The 13,965-nt window shown below is 38.5% G+C and overlaps 1 non-coding gene across 1 annotated transcript; it reads left to right on the top strand.

Annotated features, from left to right (window-relative positions):
• The first annotated feature begins 425 nt into the window (after nucleotides 1-425).
• Nucleotides 426-497, top strand: TRNAR-CCG (transfer RNA arginine (anticodon CCG)). The gene has a single exon. It is a non-coding gene; the product is annotated as a tRNA-Arg (tRNA).
• The last annotated feature ends 13,468 nt before the right edge of the window (nucleotides 498-13,965 follow it).

Below are 13,965 nucleotides of genomic sequence, written 5' to 3'. Positions count from 1 at the left end.
AGATTTCCTTCCTTGTCAGCCTTAAAATCAGATCTTATTCTGAGCCAAATCTTCCCCTTCATATACTATTACCCAAATCATTGAAAATCAGGAGTACAAAGAAATTTCTAGTTCCCATTAATGAGATGGGAATGTCATAGGATTTCTGATCTGTGTTTCAAAAAGGAAAATGTAAGTTAAAAGAGGTGGAAGAAAGAAAATGGAATTGTGTTCTAAGCTCTTGCTCCTCAGTGCAACTGAGGGACTAGCAACGTTAGCAACACCCGGCAGCTTGTAAGACATGTAGATTCTCCAGTTACAGACTAGACCAGATAGAATCTGCAAGATTCTTACATGATATGTGGACATATTATAGTTGAGAAGTTCTGCTGTAGATCAACAGAGTAAAAAGAATGAATTTTTTGTTTGCTTTTCTCCCACCGACTTCCCTGGTGGCTCAGAGGTTAAAGCGTCTGCCTCCGATGCAGGAGACCTGGGTTTGATCCCCGGGTTGGGAAGATCCCCTGGAGAAGGAAATGGCAAACCACTCCAGTACTCTTGCCTGGAGAATCCCATGGACGGAGGAGCCTGGTAGGCTACAGTCCACGGGGTCGCAAAGAGTCGGACACGACTGAGCGACTTCCCTTCCCTTTCCCTTTTCTCCCACCAATTCTTCTTTCTCATGCAAAAAATGTCTAAGTAACAAATTGTCAAGATTTAGCCTTTTGAAAAAGTGGAAGTGGCTTCTACAAATTCTTGTCTGACACATTAGAACCCTTTGTAAGAAATCTCTCTCTCAGAATTATAAAATGCTTTAATTTAAAAAAATTGTTATCTATATGCCAGATATCAGGAGTATCTAAAGTGCCATTTTAGGAAAAAATAAATGAACAGATATATTGTACACATGCTATTCATAATGTTAAGGATCCTTTTTTGTTTAGAATGCAGAAGTGTTCAGGTTTATCTTTATTTTGTGTAAGGCTTAGTCTTACAGGTTCGATCTGAGTTTTTGAGATCATAGTGTGAAAAGCTCAAAAGAGAATCTATTTTGTATATTAAATTTTAGAGACAAATGAAGGCAATATGAAGTCAATAATGTATTTGTGTGTAAGTGAATGACCTCCAGTGACAAAATATTTATCTCAGTTAAATGTAGACCAGTGACTTTAAAGTAAATATGAGGTTTGCATTTTCACACAATGCAAATGAAAATGGCTCTCGTTATTTACACTTTATATCTTATATTATTTAGAAGAGGCTATGCAAATGAAGGGTTCCCAGGTGGTGCTAATGGTAAAGCACCTGCCTGCCATTGTAGGAGATACCAAGTCCATCCCTGGGTCGGGAAGATTCCCTGGAGGAGGGCATGGCAGTCCACTCCAGTATTCTTGCCTGGAGTATCCCATGGACAGAGGAGCCTGGTAGGCTACAGTCTACAGGGTCACATAGAGTCAGACGTGACCGAAGTGACTTAGCACACACGTGCTAATGAAAGGGGGCTTCCCTGGTGGCACAATGATAAAGAGTCTGCCTGCCAGTGCAGGAGATGCCAGTTCAATGCCTGGGTCAGGAAGATCCCCTGGAGAAGGAAATGGCAATCCACTCCAGAATTCTTATCTGGGAAATGCCACATACAGAGGAGCCTGGCAGGCTACAGTCCATGGGGTCGCCAAAGAATCAGGCATGACTTAGCGACTAACGAACAACAACAACAAGATAATGAAAAGACAGTCTGATATGTTTGCAGTCCAGATTTTATTCTCTCCTTGTTTTGTTGCAAGGCTTTCAGGGCACGAGTCAGCACGGTGAGGGAAGCAGTACTTGACTGCTGTCTTAGGAGGTGAATAGGATTTGAAAAAGTAGAGAAAGGATAGTTCAGGCCTAGGAAAAATCTAGATTTTGTGGGGCCTGATATGTGTGCACTACTAGGTCACTTTTTAAGATAAGTAGTGCAAATTATAAATACAAACTGAGGACTTGTAAGGGGCCCAAGCAAATGCTTCCTGGCATGTTTGCCTCTAGGAAGGCATTCTATGTAGATGGAGCAGTGTGCACCAAGGAGCAGCGTTGAGATGATTTGGGGAGTATAGATCCATGTGTACAGAAGACCACAGAAGGCGGTTAATGAGAATGAAAACCTACTGCCACATGCCTTATCCTACTCCTGTAACTCTTCCCCTGCCGTATGGGTCATTCTTAGGGTTTAGGAAACTAAGTCATCTGACTTTTTCCAAATGTTACTAAGTTCCAGGTGGTAGAAGAAGCTTGAAAATAAAACCTGGATCTGAAAGTGATGAGCATGGTGGTGACTATGTTTATTTTACTCAGTTTTTTTAAAAAAATAAATGTTAGAACTCAGAGAAATATTTTCAGTGGAAATAGAGGACTCTATATGTTAAAATTGGTCCATGATGCTTTCACAAATTTTTTATGTGAATGGTTGGGTTTTCTCTGGTGGATATGCAGCAGTACCCTTTGTGGATTACTAAATTCTAATTTAATAAAAGGATTTCAAACCTTGTGCCTTCCCCTCATCAGCTCTTCATAATATTTCCCCAATTAACTTGAATGCTCAAAAATTATTTTTTACTCATTTAAAAATTATATAGTACTTTGAAGGACTGCCAAGTAATTGGGATTTTAAAAAAAACAGCGACCCTAGAAATGGTTGGGGATCTGTAGGCTAAAGAAATAAATTAATGAATGTGTTTAGGATGTGCCAGGATAATAAGGCCCCCAACAATTCCTGGCTGAGAAAATTCTGTATTTCTACATCCCAGAGGGCAAATCACATCTCTCTCATTCATCACAGTCTTGGGAGCTCCTAATTTTAAGCTAGTGTGTAGGTGTCTCTCTGCTCACAATAGAACAAGTGAATCAATAAGAGATGAATAGTTTGGGAAGATTTCAACTGCTTCTGCCCCTTCTTTCATTACACACAGGGCACAGATGAATCAAGGTCAAGAATTACTTATAGACACTGTGATTTGGGTCCAAGAGAAGCTTTCTCTGGAGTGGCATTCTCTTTAAATGTATTTGCAAACACACAGCAATTTAGACTAACAAAGGCAATCCACTTTACTAATAATTTGCTGTAGCAGAAGAGATGCTCAAATTCAGGATTCCAATGCAAAGCCAAAAGGAGAGACTGGAATTTAAAAATCAAAACAAAACACAGACTAACTCACCAACTTGTATGGTTCCCCCTGTCTTTGCTCCCCTTGGATTTTCCTCATTCTAATACATTTACTGCTCTATCTGGTTAAATCCCAAATTACCACTTCAATTTATCAGCTGGGCATGGTCTCATAGAACAGATCCTAATCCCAGTGTCAGCCTCACTCTACAAGGGCTCCTCCTGCTTTACAGTGGTTCTGAGTTGCCCTGGATACAGCTCCCTGCCTAACTCAGTGGCCCTCACAGGGGGTGCTTCCAGCCCGCAGGCAATGCAAATGAGTACAGGAAATATTATATTAATTTCTAGGCACTTCAAATAAGAGTTAGAATGAATCCATAACTAAATTGGTAGGGAGCAGTTAGGTGACTGCCTTTCCAGTCCTGGGTGAGGTGCCTCCCTGCTGATTGACAGGTTGTAGGCTTTTGAGTGGGGGAAGAGGCTGAGAATTTAAACTTCTCTCCCACCAACATTTTTACTTGAGCATGGAAAAGTTTCGCTGTGGTTTCTTTTAACATCCTGCTCTATTTTACACACACACGCACGCACAAAATAGAATTACTTAAATGTACTTATATATGTATGTGTATATGTGTGTGTGTGTGAGTGTGTGTGTGTGTGTGTGTGTATCAGTTCAGTTCAGTTGCTCAGTCGTGTCTGACTCTTTGGGACCCCATGGGCTGCAAGCACACCAGGCTTCCCTGTTCATCACCAACTTGCTCAAACTCATGTCCATCGAGTTGGTGATGCCATCCAACCATCTCATCCTCTGTGGTCCCCTTCTCCTCTTGCCTTCAATCTTTCCCAGCATCAGGGTCTTTTCAAATGAGTCAGTTCTTCACATCAGGTGGCCAAAGTATTGGAGTGTGTGTGTATATATGTATGTGGGCTTTCTTGGTGGGCTTCTCTCGTGGCTCAGTGGTAAAGAACATGCTTGCCATTGAAGGAGATATGGGTTCGATCCCTGGAAGATCCCCTGGAGAAGGAAATGGCAACTCATGCCAGTGTTCTTGCCGGGAAAATTCCATGGACAGAGGAGCCTGGTGTGCTGCAACTCATGGGGTCACAAAGAGTTAGACATGACTGAGTGACTGGACTGAGCTGAACTGAACTTAGGTCCAACACTTCATGCATATTCTGTGTTTCTGTGATTTAGACAACTGGTCTGTCCTTAAACAAGCACTGTCTTCTTCTTTCACATGATGTGAGTGGTGGAATGTAGGGCAGTGATTAAGCATGTGGACTCCTGAAGCCTGAGTGTCTAAGTTGAAATCTAAGCTCTGTGTGACATTAGGTAAATTTCTTTACTTCGCTGGTTCTTGCATTTTTCAACTATTTGTATAGTACAGGATAGCTGAAATGGGTGAAGCACAAAGAAGAGCAAATGCTTAACATAAAGCAGCTGTTATTATTTATTTCTATTGCACATTCTTCAGTCACTTGACTGCTGTTCTCCTACTTCCTGGTCTAGCTAACATCTTCTCTTTCTTTAAAACTTAGCTTACATTACATATTCTGAAAAAGTTCCCAGACCCTCTTCTGGGCTTCTGTTGCATCCCATGCATACCTCTATTGCTGTGCTTACCTTGATTCTATGTAGTTGTTTACCTGGTTTGAGCTCTCTAATCTCTGTCCTCTTGGCACTGAGCGCCTAATATGGCTTCTGTAATTGTTGAGTGGTTTGTTTAAGAATGTAAGTAAGTGTTTAAAAAAGACTTGAGCTTGAGCCTGACAGTTAACTACTTACTTGCTCTGTGGCTTTGGGCAAGAGAAAGTGCATTTTCTCATAGGGTTACTGGAGTTATTAAAGGTGTGTGAGTATGCTTTCAGCACTCAGAAAATGTTAATTATCTGAACAGCTGAAGATGGAAGTGGTATTTCCACCAGATCGTACCTTACTGCATAAAAGCCATGTACGTTTGTTGTTCAGCTGTGTGGATGATGATTCTCAATTGCTTCTCCTCTGAAATATCACAGCATAGACACTCTGGCTGAGAGACACTGTGAGCTAGACAAAAGAAAGGATGCTGGTCCTGAGGCCTGAAGCCTGGTTCTGTTCTGTGTGTGTTCCTATGTTAGGGAAGGAGATGGCCTCTCTGAAACTCGTTGTCCATGCCTGTAGCAGAGGGCTGGTTCCTCCTAGCAATCATAGTCTGTGATTTGTACCATCTGAAGGAATACTGTCCTGAAGGTTACATTCTTAGGTACTCTGCATTGTTAGCCACCTCATCTTTCTTCCTTTTCTGTCTCTATCAAAAAGGAAAAAACATCAACCTGGCTACAAAAGTGGTTTCTTCCAAATGTCTTGAAATGTTTTCTACATGGTTTATAAAGCACTTGTTTGTGTGGCATGAGCAATGAAAGAGAACTTTAGAACTTACTGCTGCTTGAGAAGAGGAGGGGTGGGATGGGATGATGATGAATGAGAAGCCTCTGGCCTTTCAGAGGCAGAAAATAAATGATATTTTAATGAACCATCCACCCCAAATTGTTTTAGTTTTCATATCATGAAAGAAAAACACATGATAAGATCTGCTTCAGGTAGCAAGTGATCAGAGAAAAATGCAACAATGTAAATAATACTAACTGTGTCTATTCCTAAACAAGCAAATGGGTAAAAGAAGGACTTGAGAAACTTGATTAAATAAGAAGGAATCTTGGGCTTCAGAAGAGCAAGGCTGGGGGCTTCTCTGGTGGATCAGTGGTAGAGTCCACCTGCCAATGCAGGAGAATATGGTTCCATCTCTGATCTAGGAAGATCCCAAATGCCGCGGAGCAACCAATCCCACATGCCACAACTATTGAGCCTGTGCCCTAGGACCCTGGAGTGACAACTACTGAGCCCACATGCCACTACTATTGTAGTCTGTGTGACCTAGAGTCCATGCTTCACAACAAGAGAAGGCCTTGCAATAAGAAGCCCGAGCACCAAAACTAGAGAGTAGCCCCCTGCTTGTTGCAACTAGAGAAAAGTCCGCACAGCAGCAAAGCCCCAGCATGCCGAAAGTAAATAAATAAATAAAATTATATAAAAAAGAAGAAGAAGAAGAGCAAGGCTAGATCTCAAAGGAAGATCTCTTTTCTAGTGTACTGATTAAGCTTTACTATGTGTATGAGGCCTGGTCATAGGCACTTTTCATGTATTGAATCACAATGACTCTATGACATAGGTACTATTACTATGCCCATTTATCAGATGAAGAAACTGAGCCACCGTTGTACAAAGTAACATAGTAGTGAATAAAAAGGGCACATGAGATTTGAATTCAGGCAGTCTAGCTCCAGAATCTGAATCTTACCTACTGCACTATATAAAACAGTCTTATTTTAATATTTGGTTGGAAAGATTTCCTGGAAAGGGGGATGGAAGCAGGAACAGGATCCATGTTTTAAAAGAAAAAAAGGGAAAAGTAGAATTTCCAAAATTCTAGACATGGCCAAAATAGTCATTTATGTTCCTAAATCTTCAAAATGTATGGGGCTTAATTATCCCATATCCTGTATATTCTGTCATATGGCAATAAATATCAACTCTGAGAAATGGGTTAGTGCAAGTTATTGTGTACAAACTTAATAACCCCTTGTTGTGCATCATAAAAATACTGACATGCAAGGCCCATGCTTCTTCACGTTCATACACCCTCATTATATTGGAAAATTCAGTGTGAATGATTTCTTGCCATTAAAATAAGTGAAAAGTATAAACAGATGTTGAATCCTTCTTTTCCACAGAGCATGATAAATTTGAAAATTTGTCAAAATTGTCAGTGACATTTTTCTCTTTTGGTTTTCAAAGTTTGTAAATTTCAAATTACATCACAAAATTAGTAAATACATATAAAACATAAAGCATAGCTTTAATGAATATTTCTGAGTGAACTTGCCTAGAGCGCTCATTCTGGTCAAGAGTTCTCATTCTGGAAACATTCTCAACACCTCAGAAATTCCCTTCTACCCCCATCTAGCAACCTGGTCACAACACAAGCCTTCTCCTAAAGCTAGCCTCTACCCTTATGTCAGTTTTATTTTTTAACTCTTTTTAAAAATCCTCAAATATCCGTCAAACCACAGAAGCCTAAAAATTGTTTTATTCCATCCCATCAATCCACTGACTTGCTAATTTAATAATCACAAATTCATACTGTGCAGTGCTAGGTTCATAAATAAAATTAATTAAAAAGTTACCAGTGTTTCAGAAAAAGGTTATACTGTTTGTTCCTCAGGAATCATTGCTCTTGAGTAAGGAAAAATACCGTGTACTTTATGTAGCAAAGACTAGTGTTAGTTGCTCAGTCCTGTCTGACTCTGCAACCCCACGGACTGTAGCCCACCAGGCTCCTCCGTCTGTGGAATTCTCCAGGCAAGAATACTGGAGGGAGTCGCCATTCCCTTCTCCAGGGCATCTTCCCAACCCAGGGGTTGAACTCATGTCTCCTGCATCGCAGGTAGATTCTTTACCATCTAAGCCACAGGGAAGCCCAACAAGGGCTACTATATTCTGTTTGTATTGCATAAAGGACTTTGGAAATCATTGTTTCAATTTTTTGCAATAAAATTGAGGTAAATAATATTCTCGTCTTTTAGTGGTGATAGGTGAGTTAATATCATTATTATTCCTTTTACAGGTGAGGAAATAGAAAATTTTGGGGTGATAGATAAGCTAATATCATTATTTCTACTCTTACAGATGTGCAAAGAGCTTGGGTGAAGTACCCAGGAACACACAACCAGGAAGTAGCACTGTTGGTACTCAAAACCAGGTCTCCACTTCCCACCCTTTCTGCTTGATATTCTTGCTTCTTTTAAAATAACACTTTTAATAGCCATCTTTTAACTTTTCAAAGTAACAGGTAGTTCCCCAGATGCTTTTCATTCAGAAAATTTCTTAGCAGCCCTACTAAGATAGGTAGAGCAGAAGTTTTGAGTCTCATGTGGTGAAAATTCTGAGGTTCAGAGAGGCAATGTAATTGCACTAAGTCACACATCTAGTGACTTAAGAAGTGGTTTTGAAATGGAACAGGACTCTATGGTCTTCGCTCACCCCTGTGTCCTCTGTCTGCTTTTTTGTCTGTGGAAAAAACTTTAGGCAAAGAGTAAGTTTAATCAGAAAAGTGAGAACATGCAGAAACAAAGGAAAATAGTCAAAGAAAAGTAAATAATAGTAATGTAGTCATTGAGCAAAGTCAAGGACCCTTAGTTCCTTCTCACGGGCTATAGATAATATTCTGAGCCATAACCTGTGAGCTGTCCTATAGGTATTGAAAGCCCAGGTGGAGAAGTTAACTACATGATGATCAGACTCAGTAGCCATGACATAAGCTGCCACAATTCCGAGAATTGGCCTCAGGAAATGGAAACAAATCAACCTTGGAACTAGAGACTAACTGTACTTAAAACAATCAAGATGATGCTGATCAGACCGCAGATGACCAATTTCAAGATGACTGTCAGAGCTGACTGTGCCGTTTCTGCATGTAGCCCTTCCCTCTGCCTATAAAATTTCTTGCCCACTGATTGTCAGAGGGGGCAGTCAACCTTTGGACAGATGTTCTTCCTTTCTCTCCCCTGCCTGGTTGTTGGCATCTGAAATAAAGCAAACTTTCCTTTTCACCAACTTGCCCTTTCTGTTGGCTTCTGAGTGGCGAGCAGCCGGACCCTACTTTCAGTAAAAGTTAGATGTCCTTTATGTGGACGCCAGAGTGACGTGAAGTTGGAGAGGAAAGAGGGACCTCTGAGGGGACATATCATTTCCTGCTCCCTTCCCCTTTGACCTCTGGTGCCTGTCCTGGACCACCTGGGAAGAACCTGGAAGAGGTTGAGACTGAGGTTTGGGCAGTTGGCCCCAATGGTGAAAATGTCTGTAGTAGGAAGAGAGAAGAAAGTGGAGAAGAAATCATGAGAATGGAAAGGAATAAAAAAATGGTCCTGAACTTTTAAGTAAGAGACTTATTAGGAAACAGGCTAATATAAATGATGGGGACTGCCTTAGTATCCTAAAAAGCACTGATTACTGAAGAGAATGAAACATCAAGAAAATGAATCATTATATTGGTTTCAAGGTCAGTTGGATAAAGATATACTTTCATTAAAAAAAAAAATTTCTGCATTTTTTTCCTCCAACCCTATTCTTCCTAATTTGAGGATATAACATTTCGCCCTATTTTATCTACCAGTAGCAACTGAGAATTGGAAGTTTCTCTGCCTAATCTGTCTTTCAATATCTGTCTTCTGCCTGGTATGTCTCAAGGAAGCAGTAAAATTCTTTTCACAAGCATTTTTAAGAAGGAGAGGAAGATATTGAAGAACCCTTAGGATGATACAGAGAAAACCAAATGGACTTTTTGGCCAATCCACTAGAGCCCAGTCAAACCATCATAGGGTATTGCAATTTTATAAAGGTGACGAGACTTCATCAAGTAAGTAAAATAAATCCAAGGGTAACAAATCTGTAATTTATAGTACTAAAAAGTTGGAACTGGTAGCTAATTTTAAAGTCATTTCTTAATTACAAACATCAAAGTGATGATGATATCAGAGCATTGTCATTCCTCTCTCAAATATTTACTCACACAAAAAGCCAATAATTAGAGAAGCAAGCCAGGATTTTTACAGCCTAGTCTTTGTCTCAGAAAGAATCTTTTTATCCTTTTTTTTACACCCTTTCAAACTATTTTGAGATTTTATATGCCTAGTCTCAATCATAAAATTGAATTCAGATATAACCTTTTGCTATATGTGGAGCTAATGAAATCACCCCAAAGGTCATTTACTTAAGCAATAAGCACTTCAAGTTGATCATGATCAGTTAAACTATCAACTCCAGGTAATGATTTTTTCTCTCCTTTTCTTTTTTCTTTTAGTACTTACTCAAGTACCAGAATTAGAAGATCAGTTTGTCCCTAGTGTTTAATATCCAATTTTCTACCAATCAGAACACAAGACATGCTCTGTTAGATTTATGATACTCTTAAAATGAGTTTTACTTTACAAGTCAAGGTACAATCACCAATTTTGTTGACATATTATTACGAGCTCTGTAAAATCTTAGATAAAAGCCAAAAATGAGATAAATCTGTATATCTCACATCTAATAATTAGATATTGTGGGAAATTTTGAAATATGTAAGGATATGAATATAGGCATATGCTTGAAAATGAATAAAGGGCACTATTTCAAATTCAATATTTTTAGCTCAGTTTTCAAGATCAATTTTTATTTCTTATCTCTCTAATAACATTTGGTAAGTCAGACTGTGTGTAATAATATTACATATCATCTTTACCTCAGTCAAATAAAAATAATTGTCAATGAACTCAAAGAACCAAATTTAATGTTATCATTAGTTATATATCAAAATTTCTTCAGAATTTATAGGAATTGTGACAAAACTTTAGCACTGTTGCTGAATTTGGCTTTAGCTAGTTTTAACCACAATATAATTATTTTATCACATGAATGCATGTCACATCACATCTTTATTATTTGGATGGTTAATTTTTGACTAGTTCACAGCATATAGCCCCTTTTCCAGAATATGAGCAGAGAAAATAAGAGGAGAAGAAATTTAAATCATCAACTGTTTCACCTTATCAGCAACCCTGGTAAAGCAGCTGATGGTTGCTGAGGTTGAAAAAATTATTGAAATGGAGTTTGGGGACTATGAATTGGATATTTTTTTCCTATTATGACCTCCATTCTAACGCATCAAGTAGCACCTACTACTGGGGACCGAGGTCAGAAGAGGAAACTAAGGTTGAATAGATGATGCCTCCCACCAAACCTTCAACTAATTGTCTATCTACCTGTTCAGAATCCATTCTCAGATTCTGAATACATGATTTAAAGAATCCTCCACCATTCTTTCACCAGTGAAAAAATGATTTTTTTCTACTTATCAAAAAGCCTTTCCTTGTTTTGTATATCACAGATTTTCATTTCAGCTAAAATGTTTATATTATCAATATGATGATATTATTTTGGCTCCTTTTTCTTGCATCATGCAGATTATTTTATGTCCCACATCCAATATATAATCAAATCCTGTTGGCTCTGCCTTCAAAGTGTCCTGAATCCACTCATTTATGATCACTTTATCTCCAGGTCATCACAACTCCCATCTGGATCACAGCAAGATCTCTTTGCTTTCAGTCAGGCCTCTGATCATCTACTTTTCACAAAACAGTGATTCTCTCAAAATGTAAGTTAGATCATGTCAACTCCCACCCCCCCATCACACATAAAACAAAATGCTCATTTCTTACCATGGCCTGTGAGGCCCTGCATGACCTGGCTCCAGGCTTCTTGGCTTCCCACCCCTTTCTGTGATCCAACCACACTGGCCACTTTGCAGCTATTGAACATGTTAAGCATACTCTCTGCTCAAGGCCTTTGTTCTTGCAGTCACCTCTGCCTGGAAGGTGCCTCCCCCAAACGTGCAAAGTTGTACTTTCATTTTATCTAGGTCTCCTCTCTAATATCAGCTCCTCAGAAATGCCCTCTCTGACCATCCTCTCCCAGGAAGGTTTAACCCTCCTGTTACTCTACATTCTGAGAGTATAGTTAGTTTTCTTCAAAGCACTTACGGTTATCTTAATTGTATTATTGATTAATTCGTTGGTTGGTTAACTATTTTGTTGCCCCAATATGCCTGACTGCTCCAGGATATGAACTCATGTAAGTCAAAGATTTCTCTTCTCTCCTCTACTTCCCTCCCGTTCTCCTTCCTCCCTCTTTTCCTTCCTTCCTTCCTTCCCTCACTGTTCTATATCTGGGAAGTGCAACTACTGCCTAGAATATGGAGGCACTTGATGAAAATTTTGTTGGAAGATTATTGGAGGAACTATTTTACTTCTTAATACAATATGACGTAAGTATAACACATTTTTTGTTTCCAAATAGTTTATCCTGATCCCAGGACCTTGCTTCTTTTTTCACTGATAGAAATGCCATCATTGTAACAGTTAATATCCTTTTGCATTTGTTTGCAAAGGTTTCTTTTCTATCCTTTTATGTGACTGGTGTTTTGGAACCAGCATCACACTGCTTTAATCATTATAGTTTTGTGATGTGTTTTGATAACTGACAGTGTCAATTCCTTCCCAAATACTTTTTTCAAATTTGTATTGATTCTTGCCTATTCTTCTTACTTAGTTTTGACAGGTGATCATTAGAATGACCGATTCAAAGCAGTTGGATTTTAACTGAAACTATGTACAGCTATGTATTGGTTTGAAAATCTGTTGCATTTTTTTTACAATGATGGGTCTTCCAATTCAAGAGAACTGTATCTTTCCATTTATTTGAGTCTTTTTTTTTTTTATAGCTCAGTAATTTTTTTATATTTTTCATATGTGGACCTTTTTCATTATGGTTATTCTCATTATGTTTTTTTTTTTTTTAATTTCTGGACCTTTCTCATTATGGTTATAACCTTTCTCATTATGGCCATCTCTGGACCTTTCTCACTATGGTTGTTGTTTTTTTGATAGCTCAGTAAAGTTTTTTTTTCATTTCTGGACCTTTGTTATTATGGTTGTTTGCAACTGTTTTACATTTCACACATTGTAAGTGATTTCCAATTGATGTGTTGCTTTATTTTAAGTGATAGTCTCCCAGTGAACCCCACCTGGTAGTTAGCTTTCTCTCTGTGCTGTAACTGAAGATTTGAGTTCATGTTAGGTCGAGTATTTTCAGACAGTCAGTTCCTTTTTTCATAATTCATGGTTTTATGTTTATGAATTTAATAAACATAAAATTACATATTTCTAAAAATTTCACATTATGATCATTTATCCCTATCCTTGCCACTCCCTGCCCCTTTTATCAAAATATCTAACAGAATTTGTCATTTGTATTTATAAAAATACTTTGTCATTTGAACAATTTTTCAATCATACATTGAGAAATACACCATAAGTTTAATGCTTAGAAAAGAATTTTCTGTATTGTGTCTGGCAAGGAAACAACTCATTTCCTTTTTTTAAAAATAAGAGTCAAATCATTAGACCCTGATTTATAAAGAACCATAATAGATATAAAAATAAAATAAAATATAAAAATAATTCAGAAGATTACAGTATACCCTTTCTTGTATCATGTACATTTTACTTATGTACATTTAGCTTATATAAATGGCAAAACTATGTAACATAAGTCGGAAGTAACAACCAACACTTGGACATTGCAAATTCTTTTTTCTTGTTTGTGAAATTTTATTTTACTTCATGTACTGCTATGGCTTTTCATGTGCAAGTACTATACTATTCTCAGCGCCAGTGCTGGGCACTCATATCAGAGACTGCCTGGAGAAGGTCACGTGCTCTTATACATAATTTATCCTCATTAATCATTATAAATAGGGAGTTCTGGGTGAAATTATTTAGAGTATAATATGTGTTATGATATAACAAAATGGTCATCTGCACCTTCTCTTTGTAACACCTTCTTGGTGAGGATTTTTCCCCCATATCAGAATGATCTGTGACCATAATTATGTCCTTTTAGCCTCTATACTCGGTGTTTCCTCAGAGGAAACAGTTGGAGCTTCTGGAAACCAGTATGCTCTTCTTATGTCTCACGAGGCAAAAAATAAAATCCCTCTCTTGCTGTTTGTTTAGTGTATATCCTTCTGCCTTTTTGGATGACACTCATGATTAATATGAACTGTCACTTGGATAACTGGCTTCCAAAGACCCTGAACTTCTGAAGTGGGATGCTGGGGGTGGGCAATGGGAGTCCGGGAGCGCTGCAGCTCTAGCCAGCACAAGAGGGCACCACCTACAGTCAGTGCCATGTTCATTTTTGAGAA

This window comes from Giraffa tippelskirchi, chromosome 4 (genome assembly GCF_054371585.1).
Source record: "Giraffa tippelskirchi isolate mGirTip1 chromosome 4, T2T-mGirTip1v1.2.pri, whole genome shotgun sequence".
NCBI lineage: Eukaryota > Metazoa > Chordata > Mammalia > Artiodactyla > Giraffidae > Giraffa > Giraffa tippelskirchi.
The sequence above is the reverse complement of the archived record's forward strand: the minus strand, read 5'-3'. Positions and strand labels throughout refer to the sequence as shown.